The sequence below is a fragment of the Varroa destructor genome, unplaced genomic scaffold (assembly GCF_002443255.2).
Source record: "Varroa destructor unplaced genomic scaffold, Vdes_3.0 BEIS01000005.1, whole genome shotgun sequence".
In the NCBI taxonomy this organism is placed as follows: Eukaryota; Metazoa; Arthropoda; class Arachnida; order Mesostigmata; family Varroidae; genus Varroa; species Varroa destructor.
The window spans coordinates 14,144,767-14,156,587 of NW_019211458.1; the positions used below are offsets into that span (position 1 = coordinate 14,144,767).

At 39.5% G+C, this 11,821-nt stretch overlaps 1 long non-coding RNA gene across 1 annotated transcript; it reads left to right on the forward strand.

Moving 5' to 3' along the window:
- The first annotated feature begins 5 nt into the window (after positions 1–5).
- On the forward strand, positions 6–6,952 carry LOC147755317 (uncharacterized). Its single transcript, XR_015329098.1, has 2 exons — positions 6–424; positions 5,790–6,952. It is a non-coding gene; the product is annotated as an uncharacterized LOC147755317 (long non-coding RNA).
- Positions 6,953–11,821: the final 4,869 nt, after the last annotated feature.

The following is an 11,821-nucleotide window of genomic DNA, read 5'->3' on the forward strand; positions in this document are numbered from 1 at the left end:
AGACCCATAGCCATATACACAGGACCCATGTACCCCTTGACACAACGAACCTCCCATAGCTGCCGTCGTTTCTTCTGTCTTTCCTGGTAAATCCCGATCACAGGTTACGCACTCACTCACACGCCCTCACCTAGACATTCAGGATCTCAGCTGAGAGACTGCTGGCCGGCATTGGAAGCACAAGCAGCAGGGGTGGCGCTGGCCACGGCGGACACAGCGGCTGCGACGGCAGCGGTTTTAGCGGATGCAAATAATAATGGCCGCAGACTTATAGAGCTCATAAGAACCGAGCAACCCGTCAGAGCTGCAGGTCCTACGCTTCTTTCTTTTGCTGCGCTGGTGGATGATGGTAGCAGTTGGTGGCCGGAGCGTTGGGAGCTAGAATGTCGTCGTTGCCGCGGACGTCGTCGCCACGGTAGTATAGGTAAAATGAACATTTCGAATTAACATGTACTGTTACGCCGTTACGCGTTGCTTTGAATGGCAGGCTCCCAGCGCAAAACGTCTGGATGGCCTACATCTGGATGGCCTGCATCTGGATTTGAACCTACACCATTACTGGTCCATAAGCTTAGTGGGGTAATACATAAGCAATGACGTACGTAAGAATACATAATGATGACAACGGCAATAGTAGTCCAGATCGACAGCTGTTCCTCCAGTCGTGAATAGCTGTTCTCGGCCGTACAGGCAATGGAGCCACTAACACACAATCGGTAAGGAGAAATGGGATTCGCCTATCCCCTCACCTTCGTGTTCATATCTCCCAACAGAAGAGCTTTGCCATATTTCGCGGGCAAACGATCTTAATATAAAACAGTTTTTAATTAGAAATTTGAGTGGACATTGAAGGTTGGTCGACGGCCGGCAACATTTTCTATGTACTCTTATCATAGTTTTCCCTCTCCCTTTTCCTGAACCTCAATTCAAGCGTATCAGCTAAACGCGCCAGACACCGAGGGACAAACGACACACACCCTTTAGTTATCTACAGTTTGAATTCAGTCTGGGTCTACCAGGGCCTCGCGAGGCCCCCGCTAATCCAGCTTCGGAACGATTTACCCGCCTGCCTTACCGGCCGTCGCCCTCTCCACTGTCTGTCTCCCTTTTTTCTCGCGACAATATACCTGTGAACACCGACAAAGGATGAAAGCGTCGTCAGGGTGCCATTCGCTCATAGATTTTCGTATTTATACTGGCTGTGAGCGCTTATAGATGCGACCGCTTCACTGATAATTTTGCAGCGCTCGGGGGTGCTTCTGGGGACATACATTTCGCGCCCTTTATATAGAGGGAAAGCAAAATAATAGCTACAATTATTACTACAATTTTTTTAAAGCTTACGCTGCGCTTGCATCGAGAATGCGTTGTGCACATAAAATAGATGACTCATTCCTCTAGTCGACCGGTTTACCTACCTGTAGGTATAAAAGATATAACCAAAAGAATCAGCCATTATTTCAATTCATTTAGAATCTAGAATTTGATAAGATTCATTGACCAGACAGGCTGAGCCTGCTTATGGCAAGCTGATATGAAGTCGTCCGTTAACATATCACTTAAGTCCACATGCGCAGCGAAGTACAAGGTATTACGAGCGTGATTCTGCCTTATAAACAATAAGTCAAAACGCGGCGAAACTCTGTATCAGACTTTAGACAGTAAAGCAAAAAGAGATGCAACAAAGGTCACACCAGCTATGGGGAGCCTATCAAACAGCCCTGTCTTTGCGCACTTTACATTATTGTCTATGGGTCTTTCTGAAATTGTATTATTGTTTTGTAGCGATCCATGGTATCCCAAGCAGATCCTAGAGAGTCTGCCATTGCGCACTATTTTGCAAAAAGAAATGCGGCGGAACTTGGCAACAATGGCAGTTTCGTACAATTTTTTCAATCAAGCATTTAAAAAAATATCCTTCAAACTTCATTATTCCAACTGTAGGAATCAACAATGAGCTGTTCATCTTGAGTTCATTTCACCATATGAAGTTTCCCAGTATGGGCTTCTCATGTATGTGTTACCTTTTAATTCTGCCTATTAACCAGCAAACTACGACAAGAATATTATCGTGCCTCTTTCACCACAGGCATAGAGTCCTGATCTTTCATTAAGATCATCTCCCAACCTTATTTTGTTATTAACATTTGTGATACCCATATCACAGGAGTAATGAGGTATAAAGGCTCTCTTTTAGTGGTGCAGCATAAGCTGGTAACACCTAGGAAGAACCCTAACGGATGCCTTCCCAAAACAAGCCAACAAAGACGATTTTTGATTTAAGTTCTCGATATTAAAAAAAAGCGCTCCGGTTTGTCGTCTGTATCCTTTGTAAGGCGCTAGTTTCTGAAGATTATTGTAAATTTATTTTTAATTTCTATCGTCGATATATTTAAAGCAGAGACATAATTGTCAAATAATCTCAGTAATAATTAATCGTTTGGAGAATAGAGATATTTCTAGCTCGCTGGCTAAATAAAGAATAATTATTTCAGTACTAATTGCGTAATTTATAGGAATATCGGGCGGGTCCAGTATCTGTTTCACTCATCGCCACACAGTTCGTTTCTTAGCGTTACGTTTATATAACATGGGTGTTTGCCTTTACGGTGTTCCGTTATGGCGTCCGTAATAATGTTATTGTTTGGTAGCTGGACTTAGCAATAAGCACATCGATTCGCGCATTCGATGAACCTACGAGAGTTGGCAAGTCTAACGCTCCAACGATTGAGACACAACTGATTCGTATCTATTACGCTGTGAATAAGGCTATTAAAACTCTCAAAAACCTGAAGAGATGAATGCCGAATATGGACAGACTTAAAAATGAACTACGGGAGATCCTAGCATCCGTATGATGCCTCCACCTGAAAAGAAGCTTTCATGAGAAAATAGGAGAAATAGAATCTTTCAATAAAAAATAGGGAACTAAAAAGTATATAAAAAGGAGCCTTTAGAATGGTATAAGGACAAATGCCTTGGAATTTTTGAATTAAAACAAAATTTCAAAAATCCTTTGACAAGGGAACGAAAAGGTCAGATTTCAAAAAGGAGAGCGTTAGCACGATGGTAGGGGAGGTGAGAAGATATAAACGGGTTACATTCCATCTGATACAGATGTTCGGTGAACACAAGCTCTTTGGCATTTACCACGCCAGAATGAGTAAAGCTGAATACAGTGTCTGCGCGTTCTGCGACTCGAACGATGTGGACAGTGTGGAGCACATTCCGGGAGTTCGAAGGCCTTGAAGTTGACAGGACAAAGCTTGAAGTGGAACTTGGTTGTCCACCAAATATTGAATCAAGATGTTAGATTAAAAAAATGGGAAAGAGCGAGCGGATCTGTTGAATAAGAAAGAAGCCTAAACGTTTGGTTGGCTAAAGGTTATGTGTAGATGAGCCTCCCCTCTTTCTCCCTAGTTTTTTTCGTTCGTCTTTCATTCTAGTAGGGGATGCCCCGGATTATAAATCTTATCGACTTTAGTTTTTCCGGCTTCTGGACACTTGCGTTATTTTTTTCACTTTACTTACAAAAAAAAAATTGGAAAAAAACGGTTTTAGTGGGTAACAAATACGGAGATCATCAAAAAGCGGACGTTTCAGGCTGCAGTCCGGGGTATACATAAAGCACCACCGTTACTAGCGCTTCCCAAAAATAAAAAAATACAATCACTCAAAACCTAACTGCCTACGACTATTTATTTAAATATTTGAACTTCTACGCCTGCTGCTTAAGCCAGTAAGCATTGTTTCACACGACTGGTTCTCAATGCAAAGCAAAGTGTGCATACGCCTGGATTCGAACCTCAATCATTGCGTGTACGTCTAATTTCGGTAGCCAAACGCGTTACCCACTGAATTTTTCGGTGACCTTACAATTATTTAGCTGAAAATTTGTGCACCCATAAGTGTTCCATTGAGAGTGGCCTGCAACTACCCAAACGGTGTCTGTGCAATCGCAGCAGTCAGGTTACGTTGAACTGACGACCAGAAAAGTCGTGACCGTAGCGTGCGAGCAGCGTCCAGTTTAAGCAGCTTCAAACGTGTCACTGATTGCCGCAAGTACAGCTTGTGTTGAATCTGTGCGATCGTGCAATGCTAACATCAGACATAAACATACAATAACTATAAATTCACAATGGCAGAGAAACTAAAGACAGTAACAGCACACGTAGTCGCGATAGCAGTAATAAAATAAATTACGATCACAGCCTTCCTTATTTTATTGTTATTAAATCAGTGCCGCAACTCAACAAAATGGGGATTATTTCAGGTAAAAAGGGCTGGATCGATTAGGACATTGCTGAAAAAAATAGACAAAATGTTAGAACTTCTGTTGTATTTACAGTGATTGGAGCGTGAACCATGACAGGAAAAAATAGATACTCTGAGAGTATAGTTTCTGGCGACTAATAAAAAGCAACATCGCAGTTCTAACAAATTATACGGCTACATGTTCTGTTGTCTGCGTCTATGGCCCATATGTGTTTATTCGAAGTCAAAGCAACCCTTTAAATTGGGCGAAATACGTCAAACTCTATCATTTACAGCTAGCAAACCGAAAACCGATAACTTGTGAACCCTTGGTCCGCGACGCCGGTAACAAAGGCCGATAGATTTTGAACCTGACATGCAATTAACTGTAAATAATTCTCAAAAACATGGACCAAGAATAATCCTAGACGATCTATGATTATTGATTTATCAATTCTTAACTATGGCGTTTATCCGAGCCGCTGTATGTTACCTGATGGATATAATTTGTAACCGTGTCTTGAAACACGAATCCGATTAGAAAGAGTGATTCAAAGCCAAATCATCTGTCCGTCTATTTTTATATTGCGTAATTGTGTATTCTCTCAAAACTAATGGGTTCTATAAATCTCCTCTGGTACATGGCTTGGTTCACCGGCCAGCAGGGCAGTCAAGGCCACCCCATTGAAATACATTTATTAGTCGGTAGTGGTACATGCCGCTATGGGTTTTCTACATTTTTCTCCAGCCTAGCGATGATCAATCTGATGGCCTCAGCACCAATCGGTTCGCACATCCGTTTTCCAAGGTCCACACACTAGACCAGCACAGAAGTCTAACAAAATGTGCAGAGAACCTCGGTTAGTGTCATGGCCTGAGCTTCCGCGACGGATATCTCTGGTTTCAATAACCACAGTTAGCTATGGCTCGGCTGTTTTGCCTGTCAATAGCACGGCAACGGGGTACGCGCATTTGCTTTTTCCCGAGATCTTTGGAAGGCGGTGGCACGAATTACTTTGTCATTTTGTCGTTGCTGCTGTCGATGATAAATTACATTTTGGATACTGATTTAATTAAGTTAAGATCATTGACGGTCACATTTGATAGAATGAAAACCATTAATATTTTTTGACTAAGGAATCATCGTAACTCTGGTACATTGTATGCTTAGCTTTGTCAGAGCCAGCCTAAATTATTCCCATGAGCTAGACCAGACGTTCGTCTGAACGGCAAGGGCTCAACGACCCCGTCGTTAATGGCCATCCTCTGTTCCTGTACAATCGCCTAGAGAAAACTGAGCACCTTGCCCAGCGTGAACAAAACCTTGTCCCTACGCCAAGTCGACGGTTATTTTGAAATCAACAGACAGCATCGTACAGCGGATAGCGGCGTAGCTAGTGTCATTTTTTATTTCAAATCAACTATGTAGCCGATAGCGACACTCTTGGATTAAACAAGCATTTTAAATTAGGTCAGTAAATAGTTAATGTTCGCCTTTTTTCAAATGTTTCTTTTCTCTTTTCTCTCTCTTTAAGGTTCGTTTATTTCTATAAACCATTGGAAGGCGCCGTTCTTTAAATCAGCTACTACTTCGTTCTGAAATAAATTAAATTTTGTCTCGAGTTCAGGACTCAAAGATGGACATTTTCGATAAAAAAAATGTATTTTCACACTTACTGCATTTCCACAATTCCAAAAAAAGAACGTTATTACGCCTATTGCGGAGATACTGCGTATGCTACTCTTACCTACACTGACAACCGAATCGCTGCTCAAAAATGGTTTGCAAAATTCAGAATAAGCATTGTGAACTAAAGAATGCACCGCACGGGCTCTTCGGCTATTCGAGACGCGTGAGAACTTTGGACAACGAAGAAATCGTCAACCGGTCAAAGAGACTGGCTACGTACGTTAGACTATATAATTAAACATCTTATTTAGATGGAATTTACTCAAAAACTAGAAGTATGTGTGCCGTACAGACTGCGAGAATGGCACGAGAAAAAAAGATGACTTCTGATAATTTTCTGCTCCGAGCCGCCCGGTATCGGACATGCGGCGATAGCGACAGAATCGTACGTAGAATTCCTAAGGATGAGGAGAAATGTTGTCTTTATATTCATATAAATCGCAAAAGGGGAGATTGCGGAAGCCTTCAGTTAAACCAGATCTCCGCTTTGAAATATCAAGATCTGCACTTCATGGAACTGGAAATTTACACTGGGGTTTTACGTTCACCATTTTCCCACACGTTGAATGGACACTTCTCCGGACAGCTGGCGAATAAAAATTATAGTAGTGCACTGGCAATGGAAAGAGGCTTATAAGTTAGTTGAAAAGTTTCTTGTGGAATAAAACACTTTAATTAGTTCGTAGGGATGAAAGAGGAGCGTGAGGAGTGACAGCGATTACATATTAAGTTGATTTATTGTTAGAATTCGAGCGAAAAGCTACATGTTTGTATTAGGTAAAAATTAAGATCACTTTGTGATCAATCTAATACATTCAGCCCCCTACTAAAATGATTCTTGGCGTCTAAGCAAAGACTTGCAGTAGACCCTTTTTGGCCTAATTTGCTTTAAGCAACATTGGATTTAGCGCCGGTTAGAATTTTAAATCAAGAATCGCAAGAGGATGAATAAGATGAAAAATTCGCTACTACTTTTCTAATACAATAATAACGCAGCATGACATTGAATTCTCTTATCCTTCTTTTTCACCTTCGATTTAGATAAGACTGAACAATGGTCGAGCTTCTTTTAATGTTATGACTGTTACGCATCTGCTGACATCCTTTTAAACCGGAACGACACCCTTTGGCACGAGGCGCGTAATAACGCAACAACAATGCAGGTACGCAGTATCCCTACCACCAAAACATTCGAAGCAGTACATGCATTGAAGGAAGGCGAAAAACTGTTAATCGGTTCTTAAAGATGAACTCTTTTCCTAGCATTTACAAAGCGTTAGATTTTGCACACAGAAATACATATCCAAGCTGGCAAAGCAAGCCCATGGTTGCTTACTTAGCGTCATTGATGACCACCAGGAACGGCTAAAATCGGCCAACCATTGGCATCCACGAATATCTGTTCCGGTCCATGATCAGCTATCGAATTGAATGGTTTCGTAAACTCAGTCTTGGAGTCGAAGCTCCTTAGGTAGTCAGAGTAAATGAGATGAACTTCTGGATCGCCTGCATTCTTGCCGATGGCTAAAGGTGACTCTAATAGCGACCCAGCTGCTATATTTTCAGAACCTTCTATATGGACATTGAAGACAAGAAGCCTCAGTTATAAATTTGGCACTTAAAGTCAAGTCAATTCCGATGCATGTCTAGATGATTTTGCAGGACCATCTGCGAAATCGGTCACAATACATAATAGTTAAATAATTATTTACAATTTTTTCTATACTTGTAAATTCAAACGAACTTAATTCAACGAATAGGTTCGAGCTATTAGTTTAGACCGTGCCTATAGTGCTACTAGTACTCTATCAATAAAATAGGTCTGGTCCAGATCGCCTCAGAGACGACTCATTTACATAAACTTCGTTATCGTCATGTAACGCTATAGCGTTAACAAGTCTCATTGAATCTAGCTAATAAAACGGCCTGCCTTTGACTCGTTTATGTTTGACAATTCTTCCTGGTATAAATGCGAGCTATTGCAGAGCTTCCTATAAAATTATGATTATTTTTGGGTACTTCAACTTTGGTAGATGCTATGCTGGCATAGGGACGATCTGAATGAATGAAAATGAAAATGCAGTAGAACTTCACACATACAGATACATTACTTTATATGGGATTTAACGCAAAGGAATGGGTCGCTCAGTATTTAGTATTGAAGTGCTGATTATGATAAAAACCTTAGAAACCTAGCAGCACTTCTGTCTCACCTAGATCCTCTAGGTATGTATTGTTCTTGCTACCGTCTTTACTTCTAGATTTTCAAATCGACAACTCCAACTTTAGCATTACGTAATTTTTTTTTATTTTTAGCGTCACCTTTCAATATTCTCGAATTATATTTATTCGGATGGGCGCCTCTGTGAAAGATTTGTTTTAATTCACCAAAAGGTGAAGTCCGTTACAGATACAACATTTAGGAAGTTAAAAAATAAACCTTACTTTTATAGTATCATGCCGGATACCGCTGACGGACGATGAACGTAGCTATGCAATGCGGGAAAACTTAAATGACACAATAAGAAAATCTATTCACATTTAAATGTCGTGATTTAATAGCCAAGCCCCTCTGTTGAGCCACTATTCACGTGGTGTAAGGTCACTTGTTTGGCCAACAAACAATTTCAAGTACAGATGCATATATACATAGGGTCTACTAACGTTTTCATATTGTTTGCTTTCTGGGCAACTTTTTCTCGGATAGTGCCGCTTTGCATCGGCGCCTGAGATTGTTTCTTGGTATATGCTCATATGTAAGTGATGGTAAGAGTGTCCAACAGCTTACGCTAAAATACGCTGTTGCCAAATTCAAACCTGACTGTTATGTATAACGTGCAAACTTCAGCGGTCTTAAGAAGAATAAGGCAAAATATATCTTATTGCTAAATATTCAGTGACCAATAGCATCCACAACTAAGTAATTAATAATTTAGAGGAATATTAGATTAGACGTCGAAATGACTACACCATGGCATTCTTTTCTTTGGTAAATGTAATGTTTTTTCTATGGTAACTTCTTAATTGCCTGCCGGGTCGTGTGTCTACAATGCTTATTTGAATATGGCATTGTAAATATTAATAATATCGTTGCGAGAAAACACTTGTAACAAACATATTCCTCTTTGTAATTTTGTAGTTTCGTAGTAAAATCGGCTGTGTTATGTAGTGCGATAAACATGAAAATAAGAAATTTCGTAAAATGAGAATACGAAAGTAAATTAGATGAAGAAATTACGTATAGTTGTATTCCATTATTGGTCTCAGTGACGAAACGACGATCTAAATATTTATTTCTGGACGGTTTAAATTGATTGAGAAATAAGAAGGGATCTTTGAGTCTTATGCCGCGTGCGTAATCAATTAATTCCTCACGAGAATTCGAGTCGGTATAAATCGCGATTCGAGCCATATACTGCAGCGATAAATACACATGTTGCAAATAGAGAAAATAAAACCGTCCTCAAATTATCTTTTTATTTTGTATTAAAATCTCTATTTAGCTAGGTGCAAACTTAGGCGTACAGTCAATTTGTAGGATCTATTAAAAGTGTGAATGCAATCACGTAGCACTTCAGGTTAACACGAGTAAGTTGGGTCTCAGATGCACATACCTTAACGAGAATGATCAAACCGTTCTTTACATAATTCAAATTTGTGAATTGTCAACTGTTTAGTCTGGCATCTAACATGGTGTACGCGAAGAAGAGTATAATGCGTTCTTAATAGCCGTTACGAGAACATGAGAATCACGATGCGATGACTAATCTTACACTTTAAACGATGCCGTTTGAGATAGCTCACGAATAAGCGATTGGGTCTCCGAAGTAGCTTCCGCTGAGTGGATAATAATAGTTAACTTCATCGGAGTATCTATTTGAATAGTATTTAGGTTGTTTTAGCCATACGCAATGTCCATTACTTTTTTGTTGCTGGGTCGGCGTTTATAAAGAAACTTCGCGCTTCCCTATGATTGCTGGTACAGCCGTATTACTGCATTCACGGTCAACGTATATTGCCCCTATGCATTTCGGTATGTCTCACGCGCTTGTCATTTTTATCATTGTTCGCTGTCCACCGATCGTACCAACCATAGAGTACATACAGAGTGCACTGGACTCCCTTAAAGGTGAAACTAGCTCGATTAAAACATATCTGCTTTTCCAGTGCACGGACCAGCTTTCCGGTTGAAACCAGTTGACTTCGCCATCCAGAAACACATTTGGACGCCAGATTATAGTCAAAAAGCGGCGGCGTGGTGGCACGATAGGGTAGGAATCGGGGAATTCGACCTGTAATTTAACATAGCCGCGTTCGAAAGAAACCCCCGACGGATCATACGATAACGTGTCATTAAGATTACACTTCTCAGCAAGCTTTACGGTATCTCCTTCAATGGGATTCATTTAAATCATCCTTTATTCATTTCTTAATCGTGCAGAAAACAAAATGTTTGATATACAAAGAAGCCCGGAAGTCACATTAATAATTTGTTTAAGAGCTTCGTCTTTAGGAACCTTGTTCACCAGTAAGACATCGATCACATTGCACCATTTTAGGTTCAAACAGATATTTCTCATTAAACACCTGATCTCTAGCATAGAGACAAATTAAAAACACAAAGAATGACGCAGACGCGCAGCAAAAATACGCATTGTAAATATACGCTGTAAAAACACAACGACGAACATCGACGTTTAATGCATATTTGTGGCAGCCGATTTATGCCAGTGACGTCCCTTATTTCATCAAATGTTTCACCACCAAACAAAAATTTGATACAAGAATTTTCAATAAACTTGTACAGATTGCCTGCCGCTACAAAACATTTCTATTATTATATTAACATATCTACCCCCTTGTTAGTTTTTTACGTGTAACCGTTTCTTATTATATATGAAGGATCAATCATACATTTGAATCTGACTAGTGAAAATAGAAGCAGTTATATAGCTTGACGTATACAAGATCGTTTTATTTGTCTCCTCGGTTGGAAAACTAAAGTAACATGTGCATACCGTAGTTAAAACTACGCTTGCAATTCCTATAAACTCCGTGTTCTTTCCTTTTTATTATTCTTTGTTTTGTTCTAGTTTGATCTAACGTTTTTGGTCAATGACATCGTTCTGATCTCTATTTTCAACTGGCTAATATCGACACGCACACATATATGTGTAAAGTCATGTCAAAATTCGTCGGCGCGAGCTCCAATATATTCATTTTCACAGCACAATAAGATAAAGTAAAATTACTTTAATTTTTGTAATATTTTTAATATTTGTAACTGACAAACAAAAAAATCAATAAAAAAACAAGTACAATATAAAACAAAATTACTGTACAAAGATTATCTAATGCAGTTTTCCCCAACAATTTATTTACAACATGTGTTCACGTACTATATACGTGTAAGTTAGCGACAACACCGTATTATCGATGAAGATCATAGAAACAAATTAAAAATAAAAATTATTAGAGGTGTTTTTCAATAATTAAGCAATCTGAAACACTATGTTCACTTTCTATAGTTGTTTCTCACCTGCATTGGAAATAGAAGTCACAGCTGCAACTTTTTTAAAATTAGTTCCTAAAGTTAAGCGAATTAGACAAATTACATCAAAATAATACACTAGTTAAATAGAGAAGAAACACGCTGTAAGCAGACGCGTTTCCCATCGATTTCTTAGTGACATCTGTCGACAGAAGTACCCATAAGTAATATTATCAGTTTTCGATAATTTGAAATATTCGGACCACTAATGGTCGAATAACTACTAATAGCTGAATATATGGTAATAGTTATTCCTATATTAAGCAGAACAAAAAGACTTATAGATGGGCAATAACTTAGTTATGTAAATCAAAAATCCCGTTCGT